The sequence below is a fragment of the Nycticebus coucang genome, chromosome 15, assembly GCF_027406575.1.
Source record: "Nycticebus coucang isolate mNycCou1 chromosome 15, mNycCou1.pri, whole genome shotgun sequence".
Lineage (NCBI taxonomy): Eukaryota > Metazoa > Chordata > Mammalia > Primates > Lorisidae > Nycticebus > Nycticebus coucang.
In genome coordinates, this window is record NC_069794.1 from 15,538,387 (window position 1) to 15,550,933 (window position 12,547).

At 36.1% G+C, this 12,547-nt stretch overlaps 1 non-coding gene across 1 annotated transcript; it reads left to right on the forward strand.

Moving 5' to 3' along the window:
- The first annotated feature begins 5,217 nt into the window (after window positions 1-5,217).
- LOC128567086 (U7 small nuclear RNA) lies at window positions 5,218-5,279 on the forward strand. The gene has a single exon (XR_008374756.1). It is a non-coding gene; the product is annotated as a U7 small nuclear RNA (small nuclear RNA).
- Window positions 5,280-12,547: the final 7,268 nt, after the last annotated feature.

Genomic DNA, 12,547 nt, shown 5'->3' on the forward strand with positions numbered 1-12,547 from the left:
TCAAAGGAAATACTCTGGCAATATGAATAATCAGAGTAGATCAACTCCCCCAAGGATCAATGGGGCAGACACAGAACAAGCTCCCATGCACAAACAAATAGCTGAGATGTCAGAAATCAAATTCAGAATCTGGATAGCAATTAAGATCGAATTAGAATTCCAAGCGGTAACCCAAAAGATGTCTCAAGAATCCAAAGATTCTGACACATTGAGACAAGAAGTTGCAGCCCTCAAAGATCTGAGAAACACATTAGAATCCCTCAGTAACAGAATGGAGCAAGCAGAAGAAAGGATTTCTGACATTGAAGACAAAGCTTTTGAATGCTCCCAAACTCTCAGAGAGGAAGAGAAATGGAGGGCAAAAAAAGATCACTCTCTCAGAAAGCTCTGGGATAATTAAAAGAAAATCAATATTCATCTTATAGGAATCCCCCAAAGTGATGAAGTGGCTCCATAAGACAAAGAGTCTCTTCTTCATGAAATGATGAATGAGAACTTTCCAGACATGCCAAGAGATTCTGAAATTCAGATAGCAGACAGTTTTAGAACTCCAGCATGACTCAACCCAAATAAGACATCTCCCAGATGCATCATAATCAATTTCACTAAAGTTAATATGAAGGAGAAAATTCTGAAAGCAGCCAGATGAAAGAAAACCATCACCTACAAGGCCAAGAATATTAGAATAACTGCAGATCTCTCTGCTGAAACCTTTCAAGCTAGAAGAGGATGGTCATCGACTTTTAATCTCCTAAAACAAAATAACTTTCAACCCAGGATCCTATACCCAGCAAAACTGAGTTTCATTCATGATGGAGAAACTAAATACTTTAACGACGTGCACATGTTGAATAAATTTGCCACAACTAAACTAGCTCTCCAGGATATTCTCAGACCTATCCTCCATAAAGACCAGCATAATCCACCACCAAAGAAACCCACCCAGAAAATTTTGATCAAATTCCAACTTCCACAAAGGATTAAAAATGTCCACCAGACTCTCGAAAGGCTTATCAATATTCTCAATCAATGTGAATGGTTTAAATTGTCCTCTAAAGAGGCACAGGTTGGCTAACTGGATACAAAAACTCAAGCCAGATATCAGCTGCATACAAGAATCTCATCTTACATTAAAAGACAAATATAGACTCAAGGTGAAGGGATGGTCATCTATACTCCAGGCATATGGAAAGCAGAAAAAAGCAGGCATTGCAATCCTATTCGCAGATGCAATAGGCTTTAAAACAACCAACATAAGGAAGGATAAGGACGGACACTTCATATTTGTTAAAGGTAATACTCAATATGATGAGATTTCAATTATTAATATTTATGCACCCAACCACAACGCACCTCAATTTATAAGAGAAACTAACAGAAATGAGCCACTTGATTTCCTCCAGTTCCATAGTAGTTGGAGATTTTAACACCCCTTTAGCAGTACTGGATAGATCCTCCAAAAAGAAGCTAAGCAAAGAAATTTTAGATTTGACCACTCAACATCTGGACTTAACAGACATCTACAGAACATTTCATCCCAACAAAACTGAATACACATTCTTCTCCTTAGCCCATGGAACATACTCCAAAATCAACCACACTCTGGGCCACAAATCTAACCTCAGCAAATTTTAAAAAATAGAAATTATCCCTTGCATCTTCTCAGACCGTCATGGAATAAAAGTTGAACTCAATAACAACAGGAATCTGCATACCCAGAAAAGAACATGGAAGCTAAATAACCTTATGCTGAAGGATACATGGGTTATAGATGAGATTAAGAAGGAAATCACCAAATTTCTGGAACAAAACAACAATGCAGACACAAATTATCAGAACCTCTGGGATACTGCAAAGGCAGTCCTAAGAGAGAAATTTATAGCACTGCAAGCCTTCCTCAAGAAAATGGAAAGAGAGGAAGTTAATAACTTAATGGGACATCTCAAGCAACTGGAGAAGGAAGAACATTCCAACCCCAAACCCAGCAGAAGAAAAGAAATAATCAAAATCAGAGCAGAATTAAATGAAATCAAAAACAAAAGAATTATACAACAGATCAATAAATTCAAAAGTTGGTTTTTTGAAAAGGTCAATAAACTAGATAAACCTTTGGCCAACCTAACCAGGAAAAAAAAAGAGTAAAATCTCTAATTTACCAGAAATGGTAAAGATGAAATAACAACAGACCCCTCAGAAATTCAAGAAATCCTTAATGAATATTACAAGAAACTTTACTCTCAGAAATATGAAAATCTGAAAGAAATTGACCAATACTTGGAAGTATGCCACCTACCAAGACTTAGCCAGAATGAAGTGGAAATGTTGAACTGGCCTATATCAAGTTCTGATTGTATTGAATGGAGTTAAATTGAAATCATTTCCACTTAGATCAGGAACCAGGCAAGGTCTCCCCTTGTCTCCATTGCTTTTTAACATTGTAATGGAAGTTTTAGCCATTGCAATTAGGGAAGAAAAGGTGATCAAGGGTAACCACATAGGGTCATAAGTGATCAAACTTTCATTCATCGCAGATGACATGATCGTATATCTGGAAAACACTATGGATTCTACTACAAAACTTTTGGAAGTGATCAAAGAATACAGCAATGTCTCAGGCTACAAAATTAACACTCATAAATCTATAGCCTTTATATATACCAACAATAGCCAAGCCAAAAAAATAGTCAAGGACTCTATTCCTTTCATAGTACTGCCAAGAAGATGAAATATTTGGGAGTTTATCTAACAAAGGAAGTGCAAGATCTCTATAAAGAGAACTATGAAACTTTAAGAAAAGAAATAGCTGAGGATGTTAACAAATGGAAAAACATACCATGCTCATGGCTGGGAAGAATCAACATTGTTTAAATGTTTATACTACCCAAAGCAATATATAACTTTAATGCAATTCCTATCAAAGCTCCATTGTCATATTTTAAAGATCTTGAAAAAATAATATTTCGTTTTATATGGAATCAGAAAAAACCTTGAATAGCCAAAACATTACTCAGAAATAAAAACAAAGCAGGAAGAATCACACTACCAGACTTGAGACTGTACTATAAATCGATAGTGATCAAAACAGCATGGTACTGGCACAAAAGCAGAGAAGTAGATGTCTGGAACAGAATAGAGAACCAAGAGATGAATCCAGCTACTTACCATTATTTGATCTTTGACAAGACAATTAAAAACATTCAGTGGGGAAAAGATTCCCTATTTAGCAAATGGTGCTGGTGAACTGGCAGGCAATCTGTAAAAGACTGAAACTGGACTCACACCTTTCACCATTAACTAAGATAGACTCTCACTGGATAAAAGATTTAAACTTAAGACATGAAACTATAAAAATACTTGAAGAAAGTGCAGGGAAAACTCTTGAAGGAATCGGCCTGGGTGAATATTTTATGAGGAGGACTCCCCAGGCAATTGAAGCAGTATCAAAAATACATTACTGGGACATGATCAAACTAAAAAGCTTCTGCACAGCCAAGAACATAGTACGTAAAGCAAGCAGACACCCCTCAGAATGGGAAAAAATATGCAGGTTATACCTCCGATAAAGGTTTAATAACCAGAATCCACAGAGAACTCAAATGTATTACCAAGAAAAGAACAAGTGATCCCATCTCAAGGTGGGCAAAGGACTTGAAGAGAAACCTCTAAAGAAGACAGATGCACAATCTACAGACACATGAAAAAAGCTCATCATCCTTAATCATCAGAGAAACGCAAATCAAAACTACTTTGAGATATCACCTAACCCCAGTAAGTGTAGCCCACATAACAAAATCCCAAAACCAGAGATGTTGGCGTGGATGTGGAGAAAAGGGCACACTTCTATACTGCTGGTAGGAATGCACACTAATATGTTCCTTTTGGAAGGATATTTGGAGAATACTTAGAGATCTAAAAATAGACCTGCCATTTGATCCTATAATTCCTTTACTAGGTATATACCCAGAAGACCAAAAATCACAATATAACAAAGACATCTGTACCAGAATGTTTACTGCAGCCCAATTCATAATTGCTAAGTTATGGTAGAAGCCCAAGTGCCCATTGACCCACGAATGGACTAGCAAATTGTGGTACATGTATACCATGGAATATTATGCAGCCTTAAAGAAAGATGCAGACTTTACCTCTTTCATGCTTACATGGATGGAGCTGGAACATATTCTTCTTAGCAAAGTATCTCAAGAATGGAGGAAAAAGTATCCAATGTACTCAGCCCTACTATGAAGCTAATTTATAGCTTTCATATGAAGTCTATAACCCAAGTATAGCACAAGAATATGGGGAAAGGGCCAAGGGAGGGGAAGGGAGGGGGGAAGCCAGGGTGGAGGGAAGGTAATAGGTGGGGCCACACCTATGGTGCATCTTAGAATGGGTACAGGCGAAACCTACTAAATTCAGAATACAAATGTCTACATACAATAACTAAGAAAATGCCATGAAGCCTACGTCAAACAGTTTGATGAGACTATTTTAAATTGTATATGAAACCAGCACATTGTACCCCTTGATTACACAAATGTACACAGCTATGATTTAACAATAAAAAAAACAACTTTGAAGGCAGTAAAAAAAATAAAATAAAAATAAAAAAGAAATTGAATAAGCACTATTCCTAAGGCTTACATTTACATTTATACACACACACACACACACACACACACACACACACACACGGTGGCTATAACGTCTGCATGCAATTTTAAATTGCACACTATTTTAAATTGCCCATGAATATTATGGCCACCCCTCTGTATGCACAGATACAGTGTATGTGCAAATACATATTCTGAAATGGAAATTTCAGAATTGAAATTATTCCCTGTAAAAACTGTTCATTTCAATTTAGTTGGAGATATTTCTATTGAGTGTCTATGAAATACTGAAAGAAGGAGTTCCAATTGAAACCACTGAACCTGTCTTCCTCATCTTTTCTGTGGTTTTGATACTCTCTTATCATGAAAATCCCTTTATTACGGCTTCTATCACAGCACACACTTGCTCCTGATTTTTCTCTTAGCTCTCTGTCCATTGAGCCTATTTCTAACCAAGAATCTTCGCAATCCATCTCCATTTCCTAAGTGTTAAGTGTCTCAGAATTATACCATCATACCTTCCTGTTTTCAAAACCCCAAAGCAATAAGTTACTTATTTAATAAGCAATTTTGAGCACCTATTCTGTGCAATACACTGTTCTAGGAGTGTTACAGCTCTTGTAGAATGTGTCTAGCAGGTTTTCCCGTTCTCACTGGAAGACCACACACACACAAAAAGGACACTATGCTAGGTATGGGGTAGGAAAGATGAACATCTATTGAGCTCCTTACAGGTACCCAATATTTGGTATACCACATGACTGTCACAACTCTATCAAGTGGATACTATTATTATTCCCATTTCACCAGTGGAAGAACCAAGGCCTAATAAATCTGCCTATTTTTAAACAGGCAAAGATATGACCCCAATCTAACCAAGAGCCAAGTTTAAGGTCTTCATCATTAATACCATTACATACAAATAAGTATGTAAAGATGTAAGAATGGTTGACCCCCGAAGAGATCAAATTATGGTTTACATTTCATCAGATGAAATTTATAGAAACTTTATAAACAGCTCTCCCCTTTTAAGCTTGAAAGTCCACGAAGAATATTTTAAGTTCCAACATTAACAGATTATTTTATTAAATTTCAGTATTAACAAATATGTTCACTTCAAAGACATAGCCTGGATTTAGAGTCAAATCTCATAAAATAATGTAACTGTTTGGAAGTCACTACATTGTGGGATCCTGGTACAAATATCTAGAAGCTGAACTGCAGAATACTTATCAAGATGCAACTTCTATTAATAACATAAAAGTGTATTTCAGTGTATAGTTGCATATGTAACATGTCTACATAACATGTTTAATAAATGTTGATCAAATGAGCCTATTTGGAGACAGAACACAGGGGAGTTCCTGAACATTTTTTTGTCTGCCCTCCACAACATTCAGAGAAAACAGTATGGACTATGTCACATAAAACATGTACTTAGAGAAACTTCTTCCTCAAGACTCTTAATACCTGATACACAGGTTTATCTAACTTAAGGATGTCCGACCTTTTTATTCTCTACTGTACATTAGAAAAATAAGTATTGTCTTAAGTCAAACATTAAATATACAAACGCTAACGAGGAAAGGTGATTAACAAAACAGAAGTCCCGTGCATACTTTTCGTGATATCTGACACCAGAGATAAGCAAAATATGTCATCACAAAATCACTATGCAGCCCGCAGGCTGTAGGTTGGACACCCCTAACCTAATTTAAAAATCTGCTTTCTCCCACCCACTAAGGTATGAAGACATGCTGTGTTTAAATAAATTATCACTGATTCTCTTTTTGCAACATTTTGCAATTCTTGTTACCTGAAAAAGGACACTAACAGCATTTTTTATAACTGTTTTATTTTATTTTATTTTATTTTTTATTAAATCATAGCTGTGTACATTGATATGATCATGGGGCATCATTCACTAGCTTCACAGACCGTTTGACACACTTTCATCACACTGGTTAACATAGCCTTCCTGGCATTCTCTCAGTTACTGTGAAAATCAAGACATTCCAAGGAAAATTGAGAATAAATATAGCATGAGTTTCTATCTTACTATTAAATTTGTCTAAGTCAAAGAGCTCCCTGGTTGTGAAATGCAAATAATAGCTAAAACATTCTGCTAAACCAAAGTTTTAATGCAAAATGGATACACATAGCACTTTAGTGTTCTAGTTTATAGCTAATAGCACTGGCATTTCACAGACATGAAAACAAACTAAGTACTATAATTTTATGAAACTGAGCAAAATGCACAAAAATAGATAATAGTAGCATTCACTAGTATTTGAGAATAAGGAAATCAGTATCATTGAGCCTAACAATCATGGTAAAAGTCTTATACTCTTTGAAGTATTAGTTAAATGTTTTTGTATTGTTTTCATATTAACAAGCTGTCATAATTATCTGTGTGTGATAGCAGATTAATGTCTGAATAAAAACATCAAACTGATTAGAAGATGCTGAGACTGTAATTAAACTGAACTAATCCAAAATAAACACAACAGTTTAATGCCATTAATATTCCAGCTCCTTAAACAGTTGTGGTCCCTAACATAAAAGGATTATAAATCATAAGGAAACTATATTAATCACATAACTGAAAAGTAAATTAGAAAGTAAATCTCTAAAATCTTACTGAACTAATGTGAGGATCCTATTTCTTATTGTCCTAACTTTCCAAATCTCTAAATTTCACTTTCTTGTGTGGAGGAAGAAGGAAGAAACTGGTTCAAAACTCACCTCCGAAAGTTTATGAATTTGAATGGCTTTTAAACAGAAACCACACCAAAGGTTCTTGCAAGGAAATGTAAACAATTCTTGAAAATCTTCAAAAGTTTTCCCCTTTTCCATGGCCTGGACTTTCATATCAGCAAAACAATCATTCCAAAGAGTCTTGCTTTGCTATGCCTTAGGTAATCTTTTTTGAAAAAGACGTGAATTTTCTATCAGCAAAGGAGGTAAAATGTAGGCTGTACGTATTTTGCTGTGTATAATGTATACTATTTTGCCCAAATTTTTGAGGGGACAATAAGGAGGATCAGAGAAGCCTCTGAGAAGTATGTCCATCAGGAGAGGGGGCGCTGATAGGGTAGGCAAGGTGGGTGGCATGTCTCCGTACAGGCCCCATGTACTCACCTGGATGCCCATAGGCTGAGAGGCCTCAGAAGCTCTCACCCCACTGGGCACACACCTGCCCCCTTATGTGGTGGGGAGAGAAGGGCTCCCAGGAGAGAAGGAAGGGACAGCCTTCACAGAGCAGGTAGCTGTGGGAGGGCCGCGCGATCTTCACTTTTCCATGGGGAGCTTTAGCCCACCCCAGATGTCTCTCCTGGCCAAGGGCCAGCCGCTTTCTTGAAGGACGTTTTCCTGAAAGTTTATGCCAAAAGCGTGGTGTGCCTTACACAGAGGAGCTCATTATATACAGCAAGGTATGGTACTTCATATTTGAGAAAATATGTTTGTAGCTTCAATCGAAAAAGATTATTATTAAGAAGTATCCATGTCTGGAAGAAAGCTGAATCTGATTGTATTCCATTAATAAATGATGTTGTTTGGCACCTGTTAGAAAACAGGCATGGTTTGAGATCCAGAAGGTACAAAATGGAGACATGAGGGCCTTTCCTGCCAGGAGTTCCCATCAATGGAATATTATGCAGCCTTAAAGAAAGATGGAGACTTTACCTCTTTTATGTTTACATGGATGGAGCTGGAACATATTCTTCTAAGTAAAGTATCCCAAGAATGGAAGAAAAAGTATCCAATGTACTCAGCCCTACTATGAAACTAATTTATGGCTTTCACATGAAAGCTATAACCCAGTTACAACCTAAGATTAGGGGGAAGGGGGAAAGGGAGGGGGAGGGGGGCAGAGGGAGGGGGATTGGTGGGATTACACCTGCAGTGCATCTTACAAGGGTATATGTGAAACTTAGTAAACGTGGAATGTAAATGTCTTAGCACAATAACTAAGAAAATGCCAGGAAGGCTATGTTAACCAGTGTGATGAAAATGTGTCAAACGGTCTATGAAACTAGTGTATGGTGCCCCATGATCATATTAATGTACACAGCTATGATTTAATTAAAAAAAAAACGAGTAAACATGCTAATATCACATTTCAACATGTAGCAATATCTTCATATTGTTCATCCCCAACAAAATTAACATTTGTTAATATTATAAAAGCCAAGTCATAAAAAAAATTACACAGTTGTCCATATGAGCTAAGTGTTCCAATGTTCATACAAATGAAGGTGTATATAGACACAAAACATAGAACTAGCCCTGAACTTGGGGAAAAGGAAAAATACATATATAAAATCTGTTCACTTGGGTGATTCCCCGCCCTTGGGTCTCTTTGGATATCTAATACTAAATTTTACTCCCTGTCCCAGAGGACACACTGCCGCTGTCCTGAGTGTGCTTTTGTTTGGGTGAGGTTTTTGCTGTTTTTAAGGTGCTGACCTTTTGGTAGCTGTATCCTGCCTTGTTGACCTATTTGGTGCCCTAGAACTCCCTCATTTTGCCTTCCAAGTTTTTCTTCCCTGTATTCTTCTACAAAACATCTTCCATTCCTCTCATGCCACAACTCTCGCTTAACTCTGAAATTTTTCCCTAATTCTTCATCATACTGACAAGTGAGAGTTTGCAACAAAAGGTTCAGAAAGGTATCAGCACACTCTTTAAAATGTTAAGTAATTTCTCTCACTCTCTTCTCAAGAGGAATAGTCAAGCCAGGTCTTTCCAGGACAGGAGTTTCCTCTTGAGAGTACATTAGGCTTTTTTTGAAACTCCCTTAAAATATTTGGGTCACACAGTATGCACTAAATTGTGTCCTAGGGGCAAATAAGGCATGGAGCATCCTCCAGAGGAATTCTTCTTATTCCTAGGGGATAGCTATTTTTTTTAAATCCCAAATAAAATGTGATTTGAAATGAATTAATTGGAGGATAACTTCCTCAGTTCTTTATATGGAATTTGGAAAAGAGGGTTGAATGTTAAAACGTATGAACTTTCAGAAATGTTTTATAATTACAACTCCTCTCATAAGAACAACAGATGCTGAAGGAAATCACTATTCTACAGAAACAGTTTATTTTAAAATAAATCAATTAGAAGACGTTACTGAAGACAAATAAAAATATCAAGACATTTCTCATTTATATTCAAAACTAAGGATTAGGGAGAACAACCCAATTACTCATCCAATCTGCCCAGTTAAGTACCTGTCAACTAAAGGGATTAGTATGCCTTATGTTTATGGAATTGGGGGCAGCTCTGCCACAGTCCTTGCCTGAGAACCATTAACAAACACATTTTCTAAGTATGTAGTAACATTTCTTAGCTGTCACTACTGTAATGACCCTGATAAGCTAATGAAAGCATTAAAATTTCACAGCTATAGTATGTATTGTCGTATGTAGAAAGGTGAAGGCTTCCACCCCACTCACAGAAAAAAAGATAGTTGTTCTCTCATATAAAAAAAAAAAGAAGAAGGAGAAAAAGAAAAAATACCAGTTGCTTCAAATACCTAATTCATAAAAGCTAATTATTCTCACAGGGATTTTTTTCCTTTTTGGAGAGATAAATTAAAACAAGTTTAGGAAGGAAATGATTAAGTCACAAAAGTGTAAAAATGTAGAGAACTACATAATGTAGACTCTGAGTTACTAGAGATACCATATGCGGCATCTGCAAATGATTATCACTCTCAGATGGTAGCGACACCTGCTTTGGCTCTGGTCTTGGTACGAAACTCTGAAACAAAGGTATTGATACTTCACCAGAGTCTAGTTGAGGATAAGTAAACCATGTTGGCAGTGACTTGGAATGGAATAAATGCATAATAAATGTGCTGCACATGTACAAATAATTTGATTGTTACATAAGTATTCAAATCACACAAAAGTAATCGATAGTAAAAACAAACAAACCAATTGGAAATTGACAAAAGACTTGAACAGATACTTCACAAAGGTACTGGTATACACAGCCAACCAGTTCATGAAAAGAAGCCCCCCGTCATTAGTTAACAGGGAAATGGAAATGAAAACTATAATGGGATCTTCTTCGTGCCCACAAGCATGACTAAAACTACAAAGACTGGTAAGCAACTGAAAATGTCAAGTTAGAATACAGAAATAGTGAAACCAGTCTGTAAACTGCTAGGCTATTTTTTAAAGGCTATTAGGTATCTACCCTATGAACCAGTGATTCTATGCCTACGTATTACCCAGTGAAAGGAAAGCATATATCCACAAAATGGGGTGTAAAGGGGGTCTTGCAATTTTATTCATAAAAGCTCCCAAACTTGAAACAACCTTCATATTCATCAATAGGAGAATGGATAAAAGAATTTTATATTCATGTAACAGACTATCATTCAAGAACAAAAAAGAAATTGAGCTACTGACACACACAACATGGGTGTAGGTCAAAAATATGTTGCAGAAAAGATATAAGACACAAAAGATAAGTACTCTAGGATTCCATTCATCTAAAATTCTGTAAAAGGCGAAACTAATCTTTGGTGGTAGAAATAAGAAAAATGGTTTTCTCCAGAGGACAGGGATTAACTGCAAAGGGCTGCAAAGGACTTTGAGGTTCTGCTTCATGATTGGGATATGGATTACATGGGTATATACAGTTATCAAAAGTCATCAAGCAGCACGCTTAAAATTAAATTATACCACAATAGAAGACAAACCTAAAACTGATCAGCCATGTTAATATTAACCACTCCAAACCATTTAACGATAATAATTAAAACTTACATAGTACTCACTATGAAACAGACTGTTCTAAGGTCACATACTATCTCACTTAATCATCATAACAGTCTCATGAGGTAAGGACCCTTGCCATCCCCATTTTATAGATGAGAATCTGAGCAGCTAAATAACTTGACTCAAGATCTCCTAGCTTGTATATCATCTATATAGACCATCAATAAGTTGATATATCTTACATCAACTTTAAAGAGTCCTAAGTAGTTCAGAGTTCAAGTTGATAAAGTCTTTAATTTGCAGTCTACTAAATTTAGATTGCATGAGGGTAAATGATGAATTAATTCATTATAAAGTATTTCTGATTCATGAATGTGTATGCTTGTGACAAATATGACAATAAATAAAGCTATATAAAACTGAGAAAGGGGAGATTTACTGAGATTTAGCTTTCAGACTGTTGAGGCAGGACAGATGGGCAGAGCTCTGGCCAACTTATCAGCCTACTAACGGTCATCCATTTCAGGTCCTGACACAGCTGACATTTTGAATGGTGACTTGGATGATGAGAAAACAAAGAATGTTTTATTAAGTCTGTATTGACATCCAACTTGGAGGCCTTAGAGGGTCTGACACAGTTTCAAATGACCCCTATGAGTTGGAGTTAAAAATAGAATGATGTTCAATAGTAACAAAGATAGGTCTTTTCAATTAGGGAAAGGAAAAAAAAAGTTGCAAGGCACAAAAGACAAGGAAAGTCTTTTGTTAAAAGAGTTCAAGACCCTCTTCTGGACCCTCCCTGTCTCCACACCATTTTAATTACATGTACTTTAATGTCTTCTCAATACTCTTGCAAATAAACATATAATAATACATATATTTAAAATTACTGGTAGATTCATATTCAAATAATTCTGTGCTCATTCCATGTAGTGTGGTTTACAAAACAAGACTTTTATATTTTATTTTTTTATTTTATTTTATTTTTTTATTAAACCATAGCTGTGTACATTAGTATGATCATGGGGCACCATACACTTGGTTCATATATCGTTTGACGCATTTTCATCACATTAGTTAACATAGCTTTTGTAGCATTTTCTTAGTTATTTTGCTTGAAGATAGAAGTGAAGAGTATAAACAGTTAAAATATAAAAGTCCCAGAGGTTCTGATAGTTCGACAATGAAGACACGAACTATCAG